Source organism: Aricia agestis, chromosome 18 (genome assembly GCF_905147365.1).
Source record: "Aricia agestis chromosome 18, ilAriAges1.1, whole genome shotgun sequence".
Lineage (NCBI taxonomy): Eukaryota > Metazoa > Arthropoda > Insecta > Lepidoptera > Lycaenidae > Aricia > Aricia agestis.
In genome coordinates, this window is record NC_056423.1 from 12378440 (window position 1) to 12401068 (window position 22629).

The following is a 22629-nucleotide window of genomic DNA, read 5'->3' on the forward strand; positions in this document are numbered from 1 at the left end:
CGTGGTTGGTTACCACTGTCGATCCTGGCGACACAAGAGTTGCAGTGGTGGAAATGTGTGGTGGGCCTTTTGCCCGTTAAAAAAAAGCGTATAGGACATAATATTTCAGAATCAGCAGTAGGTAATATTTTCGTGCTCCATCTCCCCACCCCATATGACTGTAACGTTCACAATAGTGCCTCGTGGCCGCAGGCTATCGACTAATTGATCGAAACTGCCAGATCTACGCCTTCTAGAGACAGGCACTGTATCGATAGTTCTTATCGATGAAATTCTAAAGTCGATAATGTCATTTGAGTATCTGTCGAGTGTTTTGATGGTTTGTCCAATAATTTTATATTATTTGGTCTAGTCTTGGTAGTTTATAGACTTTTAAAAAAGCACCTGTTTATGTTGTAGCTGAGCTTTTTTTTGTTTAAATCATAATTTTAGTAACACAATGTCAACGTTAATAGTTATCCGGACTATAAGCATTAACGTCATGGTTGCTATAAAATTATAATTAACTAGCGACGCGCCCCGGCGTCGTACGGCTATAAAATATATAGCCACTGAAAAAATGATTAAAATCGATAGCCTATAATCCTTCACGTGGTCTACTTCTTATCTGTGCCAAATAACATAAAAATTGCTCCAGTAGGTAGTTCGCGAGATAAGCCCTTTCAAATAAATTCCCCCGTTTTTCCACATTTTCTTCTTCATTTCATTCTCCTATTGGTCTTAGCGCTATAAAATATAGCCTATAGCCCATAGCCTTCCTCAATAAAAAGGCTATCTAACACTGAAATAATTTTTCAAATCGGACCAGTAGTTCCTGAGATTAGCGCGTTCAAGTTAGCCCTTTCAAATAATGTTCCCCGTTTTTTCCACATTTTCCTCTATTTCTTCGCTCTTATTAGTCTTAACGTGATAAAATACAACCTATAGCCTTCCTCGATAAATGGGCTATCTAAAATTGAAAGAATTATCAAAATCCGTTGCGTAGTTTTAAAGATTAAAGGGAACAAAGGGACATGGGGGAAATAAAGACGACTTTGTTTTATAATATGTAATAGATACTAGCATAAATACAATAATTATTCATGAATCATGACAATTTTTCAGATATAAAAGCGTATGTATTAAAATGGAGCAGTAGTTTTAACTGATGTGCGCAAATGGCGCGAAAACTTTTAATGGGCAGACGTTTCAGTCGCGCGGCGTCAAATTTTCTACCATTATTATTAAAATTGCATTTCGTATAATCCAGAAACTGTTTTAAATAAAATAAATCATATTTTAGTATAATTTTAAAGGTCAAGTTATTATTTATGTCAGATTTATATTTTGAGTGCATTCACGCATTCTCGAGAAATAACTTTATAAATCATGCAATACCAAGTTTGTCAAGGGAACATCTTTAACTTATTGATTACACTTCACATTATTTGTAGAAATGAAACTCAATATTTAGTGCGCTATTTTTACATCGTTTTTCTTATCATTATTCATCATAATGTTATAACTTGGTGTTGTAATAAATAAATTAACGATTCTTGTAACTCAACAGTTTTATTCGTACTTAATTCATTTACCGTCGAGTTCATGTTTTTTTTACTGCTAAAAAACGAGTTTATCATTTTATCGTTAAACAATTTCCCCTCACTAGCACACCACAACGGTACGCCATTACGACCGCCAACAGTCGTGCCAGCACAAATATCCCATCACTAGCATTACCACTGTGTTAGAGCTGTCCTTACTCCTAATGGCTTTACTGACTCGACAGTGGCCAGTGCAGCTTGCTAGTGCCGATGCCGTAAGTTCAGTGTATTCGTATTCCGTACTTATAAACTGTCTGCCTCCACGCTTGTCTTAGATCCTAGAAGGGGACAAAGGTTAGTTTTTATCCTGAAAAATGTACGGTACGGGCGTCATCTAGTCTTAACACTTCGATCGTGGAGTCTTGGAAATCTATTGTAATTCTATTGTGTCTCGCTCTCCGGTGAGCTTATGGGGCTTGATGGGTTAAATATAAATTCCAGTGTCATGTCAGTAGCTTGCATCCAGTGACTATTGCTGACTACACCGTAGTAATCAATGTAATAAAAAGTGTGTCTGTCTGTCTGTTACCTCTTCACGCCCAAGCCGCTGAACAGATTTTGCTGAGTTTTGGCATGGAGATGCTTTGAGTACCAAAAAGGGACATAAGATACTTTTACGCAGGAAAATGTACGGTTCCCGCGCGACAAACAAGTTTCTGCGCTACGGAATTGCGGGCATTAACTTGTGCTAATGTAAAGTATCTGTTACCTTTACGCTTAAACCACTGAACCGATTAATATGAATATGGAAATACTTTGAGACAGGAAAGGACATAGATTTTGTTTTTTTTCTGAAAAATTTAGGGTTCCCGCGCGATTAACAAATATCGACGCTTCTTTTACTCTCATAACCCAGTGATCAGCCTGCTTTAGAAACACCACCCAACGCGGCAATCGACCCTGCGACCACTTCAAGCTCTGAGCCACTGAAACATGGCGTTACTCTATCACTATTGATCCTAGCACAACCTACTACCTAAACCGAGCTGTTAGTAAATTCGGGCGGAGTCCATCGGTGATTTAGAGGGCGGCAAATTGCGTCGTACGTTACCGAGTGAGCAGTGGACATGATAGTATTAAAACGTTGTTTGGAAATTGGACGGAGATATTTTCGTGGTAGAGACATATTTTACATACTGTATATTGCAAGTGCGTTAGCCGGTTATTAGGGTGACATCAGACTTGGTAGATATTAAAAGCAAAAGACTAAAAGGGTAAAAACATGGGATGTAAAAGAGACGAAACAATCAGCCTAGTGCGAGTCAGTGGCTGTACCACGAAACCGTTTTGAGACTCAAACAATCGTACGAGAATGCCGCATCCTACTCCAACAAACGTGAAACATTGTTAGAGCAGGACGCGGCATTCTCGTCCGATTGTTTGTGTCTCAGAACGGTGTCGTAGTAGGCCCACAGACTCGTGGGTACTAAGACTTTAGTAGTCTTAGGGTTCTGGACCATTGACTAAATAGTTAATATCAAGCAAGTGTCGCGACTAAATAACAATTTTAAACCTTTCAACTGTCAAGCTATCCACAGTTCTAGAGATGCAGCCTCAAGCCTGGTGAAGAGACAGACAAACGTGGGAGAACCATGCTTCGGCACGAATGGGCCGGCTCGACCGGAGAAATACCACGTTTTCACAGAACCGGCGTGGAACAGCGCTTGCGCTGTGTTTCGCCGACTGAGTGAGATTACCGGAGGCCCAATCCCCTACCCTATTCCCTTTCCTACCCTCCCCTATTCCCTTCCCTTCCTATCCCTATCCTCCCCTATTAGCCTATTCCCTCTTAAAAGACCGGTAACGCACATTCCTTCTGATGCTGCGAGTGTCCATGGGCGACGGAAGTTGCTTTCCATCAGGTGACCCGTTTGCTCGTTTGCCCCCGTATTTCATAAAAAAAGACAGCGAAACCTTAGTAATTAGGTCCAGTAAAATAATTCAAACAAAACATTCTCATTTGGGACACGACAACTAAATCATCCTAAATGTATTCGTATCACAAAAAGATCTTCTCTAAGTGATCCATAACAAATCACATCACTTCAACCAGTCAGCGGTAATTATAAGGAAAACATCACTCACAAGACAAATCACGGCTCCAACCCCCATACCCCCTAACACCCCCCACCTCCAACACCCCCCGGTGATTGATGGAGCCGGACCCTCACATGTTTACTCAAAGGTGACCCGGAAGCCAATAACTCATAGTTTTGGCTATTTACAAGCCGTGGTGAAATTGGCTTGGCTATTTTTTACATATTTGACAGCTTTTTATATTAATTTTATCGGTTATGTCAATGGATAGGCTTTGAACGTAATAGAAAACGCTATTTTTTTTTTAATCTATACATCTATACATCTGTACATATAAATAAAATTGGAGTGCCTGTTTGTAATATTGAAAGAACCGTTTTTTACTAAATGCATAATATGAATGTATATAGGGTACAGGGCCTCTATCATGAGCTCTTAAATCCATTCACTTTACGTCCTTATACAGTCAGTATAAGGACGTAAAGAGAATGGATTTAAGAGCTGATGATAGAGGCCCAGACATCAAAAAAACATTTTTTACAATTTTTGTCTGTATGTCTGTCTGTCTGTTTGTTCCGGCTAATATCCGAAACGGCTGGTGCGATTTTGACGGGACTTTAATTGGCAGGTAGCTGATGTAATAACTAAATAGGCTACTTTTTAACTGACTTTCAATAAAGGATATACTTATTTTATTTTTTTATATATTTTGTTCGGAAAAATTATCTCTTTTTTATTATCTTCATCATCACATTTTGCTGACGCGGACGAAGTCGCGGGCAACAGCTAGTTACATAATATAGACAGAATGTTTGATTTTTTACACTTTTTGTAAATTATTTTACGCTTCATTTTATACTATAGGGTTCAAACGTTATAAAAATCATAATTTATTTGGAACAAAAAACTTTTTCCTCCTACTGCTTTATCAACAGAACCGATAGAATTGATTGGTATCGTGGTATGGACTATGAATTTACATTTTATACGTGACAGAGCCTTGCTTCGGCACGAATGGGCCGGCTCGACCGGATTAATACCACGTTCTCACAGAATACCGGCGTGAAACAGCGCTTGCGCTGTGTTTCGCCGAGTGAGTGAGTTTACCGGAGGCCCAATCCCCTACCCTATTAGGGAATAGGGTAGGGGATTGGGCCTCCGGTAAACTTCCTTCACACACTTCTAACACTTCCTACCCTCCCCTATTCCCTTCCCTTCCCTACCCTCCCCTATTCCCTCTTAAAGGGCCGGCAACGCACATGCATCTCTTCTGATGCTGCGAGTGTCCATGGGCGACGGAAGTTGCTTTCCATCAGGTGACCCGTTTGCTCGTTTGCCCCCTTATTTCATAAAAACAAAGTTTTTTTTAAAACGGGATAAGGTAATGGGGGAGGGTAGGGATGGGAAGGGAAGGGAATAGGTGAGGATAGGGAATTAATTCTCGAAAAAGGCATACGCTTATTACCGCACAGACGTATTAACCTCGATAAACGAATTCCGCCCGAAACATACTTACTGCTGGCCTCTATAGTCCATTTAATTAGTATTTCTTAAAACGTATCCAGTGTTATTGAATTTTAAGAATACACATCTTAAAACACGTCTACAATAGAATCCAGTTAAAGATGTCGTCAAGTTAAATCTTATTTTCCATTAGCTCCTTCTGAGATCTGAGCATTCAATTTGAAGCGAATTCGAGCCAACGCCGAATAGCTGAAATTATGAATAAGTGCCTCCCCGACCCGTTCGACTGGCGCTGCAGGTTTTACAATAGTCACTTTTGCGAAGCTCTAATATTTTGATCCGAACATTTCTAGCCGGCGAAAACGTACAACTTTAAATGTGAGAAAGCCAAGTCGCTTTACTATCAAGGGTTTTGCACCCAAAGACTGTGACTTTATTACTGTGACTTCATTGTCTGTCCGTCTGTTTGTCACCAGCCTGCCTAGCATACGCCAACGAGACATCTCACTCTCCATGTTTTCTCGATGTTTGATGGTTTGTCTCTTCATCTCTATTGACCCTAGCATGGCAAACATTTTTTCTCGCGTAAATCTATCATCGAAATAACACGTTTTATAGAGTTTTGTCCAGATAATGTTGAGATTTTGACACTATGAGAGGAGTAGTTTTTAATTATCTCGAGAGTGAGATACCTCGTTGGCCTATGCAGGCCGTATAAATATAGTGAAATTTTTACATTTTTGTGCTAAAGGCGTTCTTCTCGTCGGGTTAGTTCCTGAACCGATGCTAGGTTAACAAGTAGGAGAATGCTGAAAAGATTCAAAGTGTAGATAATATATTAGGCAATTATCATTTTATTTTCACCACGGTCATGCAGAAAATCGGCGAAAAAATATCACGATTGAACAATGATTTTAAGAAACTCAGTACTAGAGGAATAACAAGTATAAATCAGATGTTGCTATCACCATCAGATGATTCTAGGGCTCGTTTTTAGGGTTCCGTATTTACTGATAGCTTTTTTTTTATGAAAAGAGGGGGCAAACGAGCAAACGGGTCACCTAATGGAAAGCAAATTCCGTCGCCCATGGACACTCGCAGCATCAGAAGAGATGCATGTGCGTTGCCGGCCCTTTAAGAGGGAATAGGGGAGGGTAGGGAAGGGAAGGGAATAGGGGAGGGTAGGAAGTGTTAGAAGTGTGTGAAGGAAGTTTACCGGAGGCCCAATCCCCTACCCTATTCCCTAATAGGGTAGGGGATTGGGCCTCCGGTAAACTCACTCACTCGGCGAAACACAGCGCAAGCGCTGTTTCACGCCGGTATTCTGTGAGAACGTGGTATTAATCCGGTCGAGCCGGCCCATTCGTGCCGAAGCATGGCTCTCCCACGCTTAAGTGCTTATGCCAGTATTTGGCCTGAGAACAAATTCGAAGGCCAAACTACTAGCATAACAAACTCCATCCAGGAATCAGAAGTATTCATGTGAAAGAGTTGCAAATATTGAAAAGTTTTGCTAGCAGTAATTTTATCTATAATTAAGTATAGCTTAAATTAGACAATAATTTATGTATTTAATAAAACTTTAAATCGAGCCCAAAGCGTCCTTTAAGAATATATCCACCAACTTTTAAACCCAAAACAACGTGATTAAAATATTTAATTAACAAAATTAATTATCCGCCATGTTCGTGCCACGTTTGACAGCTGAAATTCATTTGACGCGGCCATTTTGATTCAGTATAAATTTGGAACAAAGGTTCTGTTTTACCTTAATACTTGGTTTGGTTTGATTTCAAGTTGATCTCAAAGAACATTTTACCCTCGTGTTACATAATTTTTAGTAATAATCATTAACATTTTTGGAATTATTTAAAACCTGAGTATTAAATGGTTTTCGGATTCTACACAGAATTGGAAATTAAAAAAAAAGCGAATCTGCGGCTTCAAACTAGTATGTTATTACTTTCAGGGAAAAATCTTAAGATTCTATGATATACTAACTGTCCCGGTGAACTTCGTGTCGCATTAAAACCTTCCCTGGACTTCTACGAATATTTTAAGACTGAAATTAGCCCATTCCGTTCAGGCGTTTCCGAGTTTTAGCGTTACTAACACAATTGAAAATCCATTTTTATATACAGTGTGTAGCAAAAATAAGTGATAGTACTTTAGGATGTTTAAGTGTTCCTTGTAGAGTTCACTGTGAAAGTAGCAGCGCTGAAAGACGAAAACTTTTCTTCACTTTTGTATGGGCAAGGGCCCGAGTGTCACGAGTTTCCCCATATAAAAGTGAAAAAAAATTGGCCTTTCAGCGCTGCTAATTTCACAGTGAACTCTCTACAAGGAACACGTACACACCCTAACGTATTATCACTTATTTTTGTTACACTCTGTATATAGATTATTTTCACGAACAGAACTGTCTCTTGTTGATATTTTTATACATTTTTATATTACTATTCAATAGTGGCAAGCTTTTTATTATCCAGTGATCCAATTCCTAATCCACTCGCGTTGGACATTCAAAGGGTCTTATAGACTTTTTTCTGGGTCTTACGGACCTTGTGGAGATAGAAAGATAAAAATAAGTCGGGTTTTCCTTCCTGACGCTATAACTCCAGAACGCACGGACCGATTTCCACGGTTTTACATTCGTTAGAAAGGTCTCGGGCTCCGTGAGGCCTATAGAAAAAAAATCAGTAAAAACTTCAATAGAAAAGCAGGACAACAGGGAAAATCATTTTATGGCAAAACAACGTTTGCCGGAATAGCTAGTCTTTTATAAAATAAAATAAGACGTGAGTAGAAGAACCAGATAACTAACATTTTATAACATAAGGATAATTACTTACTCATTTTTTAAACGGCGCAGGTAGGAGATTCAAATACGTTATCGTAGTAAAATGCACGGTTTCTACGAGTTTTTTCGTGGAAAAAACAACATCCTTATACGAGTATAAATCGGTGCCCTCCCTTCAGTGGATTGACGTACCCTTAACCTCTAAGGGCCCTATTCCCTAATAAGTCACATTAGATCAATATCACATTTATAAAGGGCTTCCGTCACGTTTCGTGACATTTTCGTAACTGTATATTGTATAACGTTTAAGAGGGGTATATTTTGTTACTGACTTTTAAGAGCTGGTTATAATAATAATACAGAGTGCCCCAAAACGAAATATGACTTTGCGTATAATATAATAGCAGAGCTAATAGAGCATCTTTCCTTTTAAATATTATGATTGACTAGCTGTCTCGGCAAACGTTGTTTTGCCATAAAATGATTTTCCCTGTTTTCCTGCTTTTCTCTTGAAGTTTTTTCTGATTTTTTTCTATAGACTTCACGGAGCCCGAGACCTTTCCAATGAATACAAAACCGTTGAAATCGGTTCGTGCGTTCTGGAGTTATAGCGTCAGGAAGGAAAACCCGACTTATTTTAATATATTAGAAAATAAATGGGTAAATATTAACTAGACATGAATTGCAAACAGAGTGACCATTTTGCGATTTTAAGATAATGATACATATTATGATTCTCCAAAGCGATCATTTTAGCCCCACTGATGCTATTCTACCAAAAAAAACATAAGAATTCTCTCGATGAAATTTTATTAATTTACATCCTCATTTCCGCAACAATGTAGCTTACATTACTGTATACATAATCCCTCCTTTACCCCCCTCTTTCCCCCCTTAACGAGCGTCGTGCGTGCCCTATCTCGTGGAGATCTCTGCGTGCTAGACAATATTGTTTTTCAAACAAATACCTTTGGACGGACGGTGTTTGAGGTTTGGCGTAATCTGGATATCAGATTTATATTTGGGGCACATAAAATGAGGATTTTTTTAAAACTAGATAACGCCCGCGCCCAAATTTTTTGACGTGGGAGAGCCATGCTTCGGCACGAATGGGCCGGCTCGACCGGAGAAATACCACGTCCTCACAGAAAACCGGCGTGAAACAGCGCTTCCGCTGTGTTTCGCCGAGTAAGTGAGTTTACCGGAGGCCCAATCCCCTACCCTTTTCCTTCCGTACCCTCAACTATTCCCTTCCGTACCCTCCCCTATTCCCTTCCCTACCCTCCCCTATTACCCCTTAGAAGGCCGGCAACGCACCTGCAGCTCTTCTGATGCTGCGAGTGTCCATGGGCGACGGAAATTGCTTTCCATCAGGTGACCCGTTTGCTCGTTTGCTCCCTTATTTCATAAAAAAAAAATGACGACCTCTGTGGCTCAGTTGGTGGGCTGTTGGTAGCTCAAGCCGGGGGTCGGGGGTTCGAACAAAAAGTTTTCAAAGTTCCTGGGTCATGGATGTGTAATAAATATGTGTATCATAAATTATAATAAAAATCTCAAATATATTATGTATAGTATAAAAGTATTAAATATATTTCCGTTGTCTGGTACCCGTAACACAAGTCCTTCAGACTGTACGGGGCCAGACTGACGTGGTGTGAAGCGTCCATAGATATTATTATTATTCGTTTATCGCACGAAACGTACATTTTCCGGGACGAAAGTATCTTATGTCCTTTCTTAGTACTCAAGGTATCATAAGGAATCTACCTTGAGTAAAATCGGTTCAGCGGTTTGGGCGTGAAGAGGTCACAGAATACGGATACACACACTTACCTAGGGTCGTTTTTATCCGGAAAAATGTACGGTTCCCGCGCGATTAACGAATTTTGGCGCAGTGGAGTTGCGGGCGTCATCTGGTTGAATATATTTTCTTTTACGCTTTGGATTAAAGTAAACATGATTGAGGACGTGAGCGGCAAATGTGTTACCGCCCTAAGCGATAATGCGCGGCCGTCCTAAGCGATAATATGTGACCGCCCTAAGCGATAATATGCGCCTGTCCTAACCAGTAAAGTGCGCCCTAAATGATAGTATGCGGCGGCCTAACTGAAAATGTGCAACCACCCTAAGCGGTAATATACACCCTAAGCGATCCGTAAGCGATTAATGTGCCGCCTTAGCGCTCTTGCCTCAGCACAAGTGTCGTTCGTCTGTAAGAAGCCTTAAGCGATATTATGTGTTACTGCCCTTAGCGATAATATGCGACCGCCCTAAGCGATAATATGCGCCTGTCCTAACCAGTAAAGTGCGCCCTAAATGATAGTATGAGGCGGCCTAACTGAAAATGTGCAACCACCCTAGAAGCGGTAATATACACCCTAAGCGATCCGTAAGCGATTAATGTGCCGCCTTAGCGCTCTTGCCTCAGCACAAGTGTCGTTCGTCTGTAAGAAGCCTTAAGCGATATTATGTGTTACTGCCCTAAGCGATAATATGCGACCGCCCTAACCGGTAAAGCGCGCTCTGAGCGGTTAACCGAAGTGGTAACTGTCCGGATTATCGGTAATGACCTCATGAACATATTCAATTACAAAGCCCGCGGCTTAGTGTCGGTTTAACGCGTTAACGGCGCGTTAAAATTAACACGCCGCTTAATCGACGTTTCAACTACGCTTACACGTTGTAACGTAAATGAAAGTCTTACGATTGCACTCAAAATTTTGTAATAATAACTCAATTTTCTGTTCGACTCTTCGTCAAATTTAAAAAAGGTAATCAACATTTTTAACCGACTTAAAAAAGTAGGTTATTCTGACTATGGTAGTAAGTATTAAGTACTATCACACACAGTACAGTTCACTATCAAGTCTTATAACTTAAATAATATTTTGCTTGTTCTAAAATTATGTCCCAGAATTTGAAAAGGATTTTAATTTAATTTATTCAAAGTTAAGCGTTTATAAGTCGCTTAAATGTTTCTATTGAAACAAATTTCAATAGAAACTTCCTAATCTTGTAGCAAAACTTATAAAATATAACTTCAAATAAATACAAAATTAGAGCCTAGAATCTAGATTAACTATGTAATTCGAAGATGTTTATCAATATTATTTGACATCTTCAAACGTAGATTAAATAATATTATACAGGTGTAACAAAACTAAGTGATGATACTTTATGAGTGTGTACGTGTTCCTTGTAGAGACACCGTGAAAATAGCAGCGCTGAAATACCAATATTTTTTTCACTTTTGTATGGGCGAGCGCTCCAGCGTCACAAATTACCCCATTTGTTTTAGAAGACAGGTCGCTGTAGGTCTGACGTCACTGCGACCCATAAGGACTTGTTACCCCATACAAAAGTGAGAAAAAAATTGGTCTTTCAGCATTGCTACTTTCACAGTGAACTCTCTACATGGAACACGTACACACCCTAAAGTATTATCACTTAACTGTTTTATTTTTTTAATGAAAACATTTGCTGCTAGAGTCTACAAGTATTATGCGTTTAGTACATATTAATATGTCACCGCCAAGAAGAACAGGCATAAAAATCTCGTACGGGCCTTTTTTAAACAACAAATAAAAAAATATACAGAATACCTTCTCTTTTTCTGGAAGTCCGTAAAAAGTAGAGCCTAAAAAGTTGAACGCAATATATAACAGGAGGCATGAAACATGGCAAAAGAACTGATACACTAGTCCAGTTATCCCGCTTGGGATAATCCGCTGCGGACAGGTTAAGCTCCGCCTCGGATACGGCTCTATTAACGCACACACCATGCTGAGCAGCAAGCGGGGCGGAGCGCAATGGAAATACCAATTTATTTACACATCGATATAGATTAAATTATGGGACAGCGTGTTGGGACGGAGCGAATTGATCTAAAGGCGAGGAATTGTACATTAAGAGTCTTTAAATACAAAGGCTCTTTAAATAGCTTGCAGGTGCAGAACCGTCATACACAAAGCGCCGAACTGTCAATAATAATTCTCCAACACTTTCTTGCAGCGGCGGAGCTATGCAGCATTATTATTTATAAGAAATATGTTTTTCTTTTTTTATAATGCAGCTATAACCTTTTCTTTTAATGATGTGTTGTCTTTTTTATTTTTTGCTGCTATCATAATAATATTATATCTCAAACTTATAAAAACTTCATTCGCCTCGCAATATAACCGCTGCGGCTCGTCATAGTGTGCGCGTTCTTTTTGGGATAAATTATAATGTACTCTTTAACATCCGAGATTCTAAGTAATGTATGGCGGGAAGTTTTTTCCCGTGTAGTAACAAGGGTTGAGTTGATAAAAGAATGAGGGTTTGTGAAAATTCGAGAGCATTTTTATTTAATCCCGTAGCTTCGTTATGCCTGAATTCGCACAAAAACCGTACAATTTTGGAATAATAAACTAATATACTTACCTATGTCCTTTTATTCTTTTTTTAGAAACTTTTAATATGTCAAAATATATTTTTTGCCTAACGGATCATGTGTCAAAAATATCTGTAGTTTATTTGAAAATACTTTATCAGGGCGAGCGAAGCGACCCCTAGTATATCCCACAACCTGTACATTTTGTGGTACACTTTACCAGACTTTACGGAAAAACTATCACGCCTATTGATTAGCGCTTTAATTATTTACTAGCTGTTTGACCGAGCTTTGCTCGGTATTCAATAAAACACGAATGAAATAACATTTTTTAAAAATGTTTCCTAGCTAGATCGATTTATCGCCCCCGAAACCCCCTATATACTAAATTTCATGAAAATCGTTGGAGCCGATTCCGAGATTCCAATTATATATATATACAAGAATTGCTCGTTTAAAGATATAAGATATGTAGATATATTAATATAATTATTATGTCAATCAACAGTCAGTCAAGTTGTGAGGACGCGAGCCCTCACAAAGCTCGGCTTTTAGCTTGTTTAAGAAGGTAAGGGTAGGGAAGATCAAGGTAAATTTTCCAAAATCAATTAAATTACTTAAATTTATCTTCAGTGAAAACCAACAATTTCTTTGTCCAATCTTTCCTTTTATATCTGTAGTCTATCCATTATTGTGTTACACAGATAATAATTAATCTGAACAATGTACAGAGATTACCGGCAATTGTTAATCGCGACCACGGCTCGGTTAACGAGCGTTTAAACCCCGATTACCGCGGTGGAACCGGCTCATTGATTACGTTCAGCTATTTTGTTAATTAGGACTGGTTATATCGACCAAGTTCCTGCTTAAACAGTCTTAAAATTTTGCCTTAGTAACCTCAAAACCTGTTTTTAAAGAACACAAAGAAAGTGTCCGATTTTTTTAACCGCTTAAAGGTTATAGAACGTATTAGAAATATAGACTACTAGCTGTCCCGGTGACACTTCGTGTCACTTTAAAACCTTCCCTGGACTTCTACGAATATTTTAAGACTAAAACCAGCCCAATCCGTTCAGTCGTTAGCGAGTTTTAGCGCGGCTAACACATTTGAAAATCCATTTTTTTATATATAAAGATAATAGTCAAAATCTTGGGGCGAAAAATGATAATCAACTCGTATAAAAAATGTATTGATAGAGGCATGGGCGTACCCAGGTTCTAGGCCAGGGGGGGGGGGGGGAGGGGGGGGGCAAATAAGATTTTAGTTGTAAAAATATTGTATTGCAAACAAATGGCAAAAATTCGTTTTCTTAATTTTTATAGATAAAAGTACTAGATAATATACTTAGTAGGGACGTCAACATGATCTGCCCCCCTCGGTACGCCATGGATAGAATAATTAGAGGGTGTTACAAAACGAAGTGATAATACTTTAGAGTGTGTATGTGTCCCATTACAGAGCCGTAATTTTTTTTTGTGATTTGCATCGGTATGCGCCCCAGCGTCATGAATTATCCCATGCAAAAGCTAAAAAAAGTCACTTTTTAGAGCGCTCCTACTTTCACACTGAACTCTATAAAGGGGATCCATACACGTTTATGTGTGTTGAATACTAATTCTTATGCCTCACGATCTACAGTAAACTTATAAATCGCAACAAAATGAATTGAGTTGAAAATGAACGAATGGATTCCACGTGCCGTTCATTCAATTACATTCAATAATTCGTTCAGTGGCGAGTTGCTGACCGAATAATTAATACAATTACCGAAAAACGGCTGCATTATACAATTAATTGCGTATAGCGGGCGCAATAATGCGAAATTTTGCGTAGACTCTTACGCAAAACCGCTAAGCACTGGTTGGCTGTACTAATGTACTATGCTATGAAAAATGGAGTTGTCAGTTTTACGTGTATGTGCAGACCATAAAGTTAATATACCTAGCGGAATAGAGAAATAAAGGCCTGAGCAAGCGAGATGTCACTATCAGTAATACTGCGTGGTAAAAAGAGACGTGTGATACATGACAGCCGCACTCTTTTTTTTGACGTCCAGTCGGCACGTGCCGCACGTTGACAATTTAATCTCATACCCCCTTATTAATAAACGTTGTATAAGCTTTGAATAGTTACACGATGTTTTGTCTTCTACAATCCAATTAAAAATGTCACTTGTGTGACAGGAACAAAACACTGCATAACTATTCTAAGCTTATACAATGTTTATTAATAAGGGGGATAGACTTCATGTTCAATCATGCTTTTGTGTAAGTGTATACGTACACATATTTTTCACACAGATGTATATAATACGTGGGAGAGCCATGCTTCGGCACGAATGGGCCAGCTCGACCGGAGAAATACCACGTTCTCACAGAAAACCGGCGTGAATCAGCGCTTGCGCTGTGTTTCGCCGAGTGAGTGAGTTTACCGGAGGCCCAATCCCCTACCCTATTCCCTTCCCTACCCTCCCCTATTCCCTTCCCTTCCCATCCCTACCCTCCCCTATTACCCTATTCCCTCTTAAAAGGCCGGCATCGCACCTGCAGCTCTTCTGAAGCTTCAGGTGACCCGTTTGCTCGTTTGCCCCCTTATTTCATAAAAAAAAATAAAAAAAATACCAATTTCGGTTTCGTTTGACAGCTCGAGATTGTTGCTCTATTCCGCTAGGTATATTAACTTTATGGTGCAGACGCAGTTGCGTTGTCGCTTTGAAACTAAAATAATTTGATCTATTTTCTTTTTACAACACGGCTGACATGAAAAAATATGATTATCGTTGGATTTTTGGCGAAGAACAGGCATTCATGCAGTATGAATCTAAATATTTATATCAGTTATCACGCATGAAACAAACATCGTTTTATAACCATAACCACCGAAACTATAACATGCCCATTTCCGCGTCTCAAACTTATTCAAAAATTGATTAAACTGTACTCGGCCAAACATGGCGGTAGCAGTCATTGACTCCCTGTCAAAAACTAGTCATTGTCAATGAAGTGTCAGATGTTGTCAATCGCGGCTTTGTAAAGAAAATTACAAGTTTGACAGGGAGTCAAAGACCGCTACCGCCATGTTTCGCCGAGTACAGTATAGGAAGTTGAAACTTGAACAGACATAAATTGTTACAGACTTACACAAATAATTTACAAACAGACACACTTTCGCATCAATAATATTAGTAAGTATGCCGTGATGCACAGACGGAAATATAAAATTCGCACCATTCTATATTCGCGTCGTCGGCACTGCCGGGACAGCTGTGTTCAAACCCTCCACTGAACTGCAACTTAGTTGAAAATGCTCCAATATTTGAACTATTTTTACCCAACCGCGCCCGAAAAAGGGTTATGTTTTTCGAAGTTTTGACGCAGACGTAGTTTTCCTTTTATTTTAAATGTAGGTAGTTTGTGTAATGTTTAAATTTACGTCGAAAAAACGTTTATTTATTTATTTATTTTATTTATTTAGATGTAGAGTCCCCAAATAAAGAGCCCGCAACTTCGTTCGTTCATCGCGCATGAATTCCACATTTTTCCGGGATAAAAAGTATCTTATGTCCTTTCCCGGGATTTCGAGTATCTCCATACCGAATTTCATCAAAATCGGATCAGCGGTTTAATCGTGACGAGGCAACAAATAGCCAGAGCCAGATTTTCCCGTACAAAGGTAAAAAACGTTACTCTTTCAGCGCTCCTACTTTCACAGCTAAGTCCACATATACCACAAAACTAAGTGATAATACTGGTGTGTATGGGGACCCATACACACCCTAAAGTATTGTGATAATAAGTGCTTGGCTGCTGGGCTGATGATAATATTAATGTTTTTATCATGGTAACATTAAGCAAATGCTAACCATTGTCATTAGGTTTTAAGGTTTTAGCTCTCAAAATACAAGAATTCTAGAATAATAATTGTTAGCACTAAACTTAAGTATCTTCTTATCGCTCGAACATATAAAAATGTGTGGGAACATAGTATTATTATATGATATGTCGTAATATATAATATTATCTGTTTTAGGTAGGAGTCATAAAAATCATGTAAAATTAAAATAAAATTGAGTCATTGACACAAATATTTACCTATTTCTTTCTAATCCATAGTTCCATACTAAATAATATTATAGAGGTAAATGCAAAACGTGTCTGTCTGTCTGTTACCTCTTCACGCCCAAACCGCTGAACCGATTTTGCTGAAAGTCACGGCTGAAATTTGGCACGGAGATACTTTGAGTCCCGGAGAAATGTACGGTTCCGGGCGTCATCTAGTTTAGTATATTATGTGGCATTTATACTATCTGTTTTAAGTCATAAAAAATCATCTACAATTTGTACAAATGATGTCATAGAGTAATAAACAAAATCTGTATTATTATATATAAAAATGGATTTTCAAATGTTTTAGTCGCGCTAAAACTCGAAAACGCCTGGACGGATTGGACTGATTTTAGTCTTAAAATATTCGTAGAAGTCCAGGGAAGGTTTTAAAGTGACACGAAGTTCACCGGGACAGCTAGTATGTATATAAAATAGATTTCCAATTGCGTTAGTAACGCTATAACTCGATAACGGCTGGACCGATTCTGCTAATTTTAGCCTTAAAATAATCCTTGAAGTCCAGGGAAGGTTTTAAATGATACGAAGGTCACAGGGATAGCTAATAATATATAAAATTCTCGTATCGCAATGTTTGTTGAAATTTTTTAGCACCTGTCGTTTTAGGTTAGAATGTGCCAAAAACATTCACAAATACACTTAAAAACATTATATCGCAGTTATAAGCTTCCATTTTGACTTGTTCTGAAATGACTGAGCAAATCGGGATAATGTTTGCGCGTGAAGTTGTCGAAGGCTTGGATGTTAACCGCGAACCCCGCAACAAACACATTTACATAATCTGTTGTTATTAGAGAATTAGTTTAAATTGGGTGGGCCCGAGTTAGAGGTGACGGCGTTTGTGTTATTTGGGCCTTCGGCGTAATGTGTGACAAAATTAGGTTATCGTGCGGGAACCTTACATTTTTTCGGGATAAAAGTGTCCCATGTCCTTTCCCGGGACTTAAAGCATCTCCATACCTAAGCAAAATCTATTTAGAAAAAAATATTTTAAGATAAAGTACTTAACTGTATTTTGAGGTGCTCTATTTTTTTATGACTATCCGACTATAACCACAGAATATATATTAGCAGTACCAACAGAATTCCCACTCATGAAACCCGTTTAAAGAAATAACAACTCATGCTACGATACTATAAAGTTCAAATTCCGACCGCGAAGTGCTAGGTGGCTACAATGATATTTGCCTACATGTGCGCTCTCTTTCTATCGCGTAAGATGTACCCTTTCTGACGAAATCAAGATTGTCACCTTTTAGAAAATAAAATAATCTTCTTTTAATTACTATAGCTACTAATAGCAAACTTTTTTATAGTAATAATCAAATTTTAGTAACCCAACCTTCGATCACTAAAATCCCAACGTATATTTTATAATAGTTACTAGCTATTTGACCGAGCTTTGCTTATTATTATTGGTATTCGATGAAAATGACATTTTCTTAAAATGATTCCTAGCTAGATCGATTTATCGCCCCCGAAACCCCCTATATACTAAATTTCATGAAAATCGTTGGAGCCGATTCCGAGATTCCAATTATATATATACAAGAATTGCTCGTTTAAAGATATAAGATATAATCGATTATAGTGTAGGAGCTGGTCAGGAATTTTATACAACTTAAACATAGTAACGTGTGTTTATTTATGTGTAGTATGCGGTTTGCTTGTAACAAATTGGTTTATTTGCTAGGTTTGTGTATTTCTTTTATCTTTTTTTGTATTTTAAAGTCTTAAATTACTTTATTGAAATATTTCTTTGACTTTTTTCAATTATTCATATTTATCAGATTAATAGCGATTCTGTCACAGCGATAAAATCAGTACGTAGATATATGCGACGAAAAAATCTTGCGCGCGCGTCACCGCTCGCTTGTGAGTCCCTTTAAATTCCCTTGTGATTTGCCCCTTTAAAGGGGTACTTACAGTTCGATACTTAAATGCGCGAGTGGGAAAGGCCTGCTATAACTGTTATAGTCGGATAGTGGTCAAACGCCTCCGTGGTCTAGTGGTATAGAGTGCGGCTCTTGACTCGGAGGTCGTGGGTTCGATTCCCGCGTTGAAAACATGTTATTTCCAAGTGTGGTTAGGACAATAAAGGCTGATCACCTGATTGTCTGACAAGTAAGATGATCCACGCGTCGGATGGGCATGTAAAAAGTAGGTCCTGCGCCTGATCTCTCACCGGTCGTGTCGGTCTTCCGTCCCACTGGGTTATGAGAGTAAAGGAATAGAGAGTGCTCTTGTGTACTGCGCAGACACTTGGGGACTATAAAATCCTGCGTAGCTGGCCTGGTTTCAATGAAATCGGCCACCGTCACCGAAATCGGTAGAGCACCTTAAAATACAGTTAAGTACATACTTTATATTAAAATATTTTTTTCTAATTTATAGTTTTAATGCTATTAATAAGTGTTCTGTAAAACAGCAGTTTTTTTTGTCTATTAAAGTTTCAATCTATTTCCTTTACCCTGTTTTGTCTTCAGTATAGGAGACAATAGAATATTATACAGTACGTTACTAGATGACGCCTTTTTGGTACTAGCACGAGACGAGACTGACGTGGTGTGAAGCGTCCATAGATATTATTAAATTTCAGCAAAATCGGTTCAGCAGTTTGGGCATGATGAGGTAACAGACAGAGAGACACACTTTCGTATTTATAAGTATGGATGTCGTGCCAAAGCAGTTTTCCAAAATTTATATAGAGACAAGAGTTTTTTCTGTATATAAAGTTATCAACCATAATATCTTAAGAAGTATTGTATTTCACCTGTCCCAATCTCCTGTACCTTGTACCGTACTCAGCTGTTTAAACATTTAATTAACTAAATTATATATAACGTAAACTTCCCTCGTCGGATTAATTTAATCTTACATTATTGTTGTCAAATTTTAATTACACCAATAATAATTTGTTGACGATTTAAACCAGCGTAGATAAGCTATTTATATAGCAACTTACTCAGTTTTTGAGAATACCAATTTTGAATATATTACCTGAAACAAAAACAATAAATATCAATATAGTTAATTGTTAGAAAGAAAGCTATCTCGATCATGTGAGCTTTCAAACGAAAAAACTGAATCTAAATTCGGTCCACCCTTTTATTAGATGCTAGATTTCGTATTTTATTTTTCCCCAAAAAAGACATTACAAAATATACACAAAACTTCTTTCTTGCAAGTCGGGTACATATAGACATTATGTTCTATACGCATACCATTAGACAATAAGTTAGCTCGTTGAAATGTGGGTAGATTCAGTTTCCGAACTGTTAGTTACAGTCTGTCAGTTACTGCAGTTAAACTAACCGCTAAAGTATTTATTTTAGCTGAAGCTCGCTGGGGAACTTTTTAATTAAGTAAAAAAGTTTCGCCCACCGCTTTTGTTGAGCTTTTAGAAAAAGTTTGTAAACGCATGCTTATATTGTTGTGCTCATTAAAATATAGAGTCACGTTTTTTTAGTGTATACGGAACCTTGACTGTTTTAAATAATATGTTTTACTAGCTGTTGCCCGCGACTTCGTCCGCGTCAGCAAAATGTGATAACAAAGATAAAAAAGAGAAAAAATATCCCCTTTTTAAGGTTCCTTTATAAAAAAAAGTAAAATATATCCTCCTCCTTTTCGGAAGTCGGTTCAAAGTAGCCTAAGTTATTCCTTACTACATCAGCTATTTGCCTAAAAAAGTCCCGTCAAAATCGCTTCAGCCATTTCAGAGATTAGCCGGAACAAACAGACAGACATACAGACAAAAATTGTAAAAAATGTTGTTTTGGTATAAATGTATCCTATAAACATTTATATGCATGTAGTAAAAAACGGTTCTTTCAATATTACAAACAAACACTCCAATTTTAATATGTATCATGTATATAGATGTATGATGTTACAATTTTTAAATTAATAAGTATGATACTTTTTAATTAATTTTGATATAAGTAAATGTAAACAATATTTAGTACGCTGCTATTATGCTACCAAATTAAATGGCACGCATAAAATATAAGCAGGGAAGAAATACAATACTTACCACATTTTTATTACAAAAGATCGAAGTGACATGAAGCAAAAAATATCTGTAAACGATGAAACAGGCACGTTGGTGTCGAATGCTCTTCCGAAGCAAATACTCGTAATAAATATTGACTTAATTTTACTTCTATTTTTAACAAAAATGATTCTTATGTTATTAGCATAAAGAACCAGTCAGGAGTAAAATATGACTAAACGTATTCTTAATAATATTTCCTTACAAAATTCCCGTAACATCTCGGCCATTTTGTAAAATGGCGGACGATATTTAATAACGTTGTTTTAAAAACAATTTATTAACAAGTCAAACGCCGCTACGTGAAATATTATGCCGCAAACTTCCATATTTCATCCGTAACCGACTTCTGAAATAAGGTTTTATGAATAGACTAGTTGACGCCTTCAACTCCTTTGCGCCAAAATTCATTTGTCACGCGGGAACTGCACATTTTTCCGGGCTTAAAAGTATCATTAATGCATTATGCTGCATTATGCCGGGCCGGCAACGCACCTGCAGCTCTTCTCTTCTCTTCTGATGCTGCGAGTGTCCATGGGCGACGGTAGTTGCTTTCCATCAGGTGACCCGTTTGCTCGTTTGCCCCCTTATTTCATAAAAAAACCTATGTCCTTGCCCGGAACTCAAAATATCTCTATACCCAGCAAAATCAGTTCAACGGTTTGGGCGTGAAGAGGTAATAGACAGACAAACTGATAGACAGATGATACTCTTTATAATACACTATAACACGCATTTATAATACACTAGCTTTTTGCCGTAACTTCGCTCGCGTCAATTATTTAGGTATCAAAGTCTCAGCCCGATCGGTATAAACTGACTAAGTTTCATGCAAACTTTCATCCCCTATTTTATCTCATGGAGGTGGAATTGATCAAAATCCTTTCTTAGCGGATGCCTATACCTGCATGCCAAATTTCAGATCGATCCGTCCCACTGGACGGATCGATCTGAAATTTGGCACTATTTGGGCTGTGCGTTGATAGATCACCATGTCCGTCCTTTGAGTTTTATATAATACTAGCTGTCCCGGTGAACTTCGTGTCACTTTAAAACCTTCCCTGGACTTCTACGAATATTTTAAGACTAAATCAGCCCAATCCGTTCAGCCGTTTTCGAGTTTTAGCGTTACTAACACAATTGAAAATCCATTTTTATATTCTATACTAGCTGTCCCGGTGAACTTCGTGTCACTTTAAAACCTTCCCTGGACTTCTACGAATATTTTAAGACTAAATCAGCCCAATCCGTTCAGCCGTTTTCGAGTTTTAGCGTTACTAACACAATTGAAAATCCATTTTTATATTCTATACTAGCTGTCCCGGTGAACTTCGTGTCACTTTAAAACCTTCCCTGGACTTCTACGAATATTTTAAGACTAAAATCAGCCCAATCCGTTCAGGCGTTTCCGAGTTTTAGCGCGACTAACACATTTGGAAATCCATTTTTATATATAAGATATAGTAATATATGTAGATCTTAGTATGAACTATGGATGCTACACCCGGGTAAAGATACCAACATTCGTATTTATTATTATAGTTCTCATCTTACATTGCTGAGTCAGTGCAACGAAATCCCAGCATCCTTCATCATTACTTCATCATTACTCCTCCTTGGATTAAGCCTGTTCCCGAGCGGCTTCCACCTAATTTCAGTAATTGGAGTGCGGTGGTTTTTCCCAAACTCCCACTTTTCCCCAGTCCCCGGGGAGTGGGGAATAATATGCGATTAATACCGTCTCTAAGATGGGATTGTTTTAGTATAATTCGCCGACGGGAATTGACACCATTTCCACCCAGATAACTGATTCGATTTACGGAAATACGATTAGAGGTTACACGCGCAAGCTTTTTCTGTGGTTTATACAGAAATTTTGGAAGAGCTGGAGCTTCGAAGGCATAGTCTTTTAAAGTTAGACTTCTTTAGGCGCGTTGAGGATCAAATCTCAAGGTGACATGAAAAAGAAGGTCAAAATAATAATAATTATTATTATAGCGTCACTACGCCACATGTACTCTGTACACTCGCTCTTTTTTATACAATTTAAAAACGAAATAAACTGCGGATTTTTTTGGAATTGATTGCTTAAAGAGTTACAGTCGCGCTAGTCTTTACCTACTTAAATACAAGTTTGTTTTCGAGTATAACAAAATATATTTTTTGTCTTAATACGTGCTACTAGTTACTA

At 38.1% G+C, this 22629-nt stretch overlaps 1 protein-coding gene and 1 long non-coding RNA gene across 3 annotated transcripts in view; both read right to left on the minus strand.

The window, feature by feature from the left end:
- LOC121736245 (dystrophin, isoforms A/C/F/G/H) overlaps nucleotides 1-22629 on the minus strand; it is a 523358-nt gene that overhangs the window by 128981 nt on the left and 371748 nt on the right. The gene's annotated exons all lie outside the window — the stretch shown is intronic.
- Nucleotides 1-22629, minus strand: part of LOC121735872 — a 64302-nt gene that overhangs the window by 19590 nt on the left and 22083 nt on the right. The window lies entirely within an intron of this gene.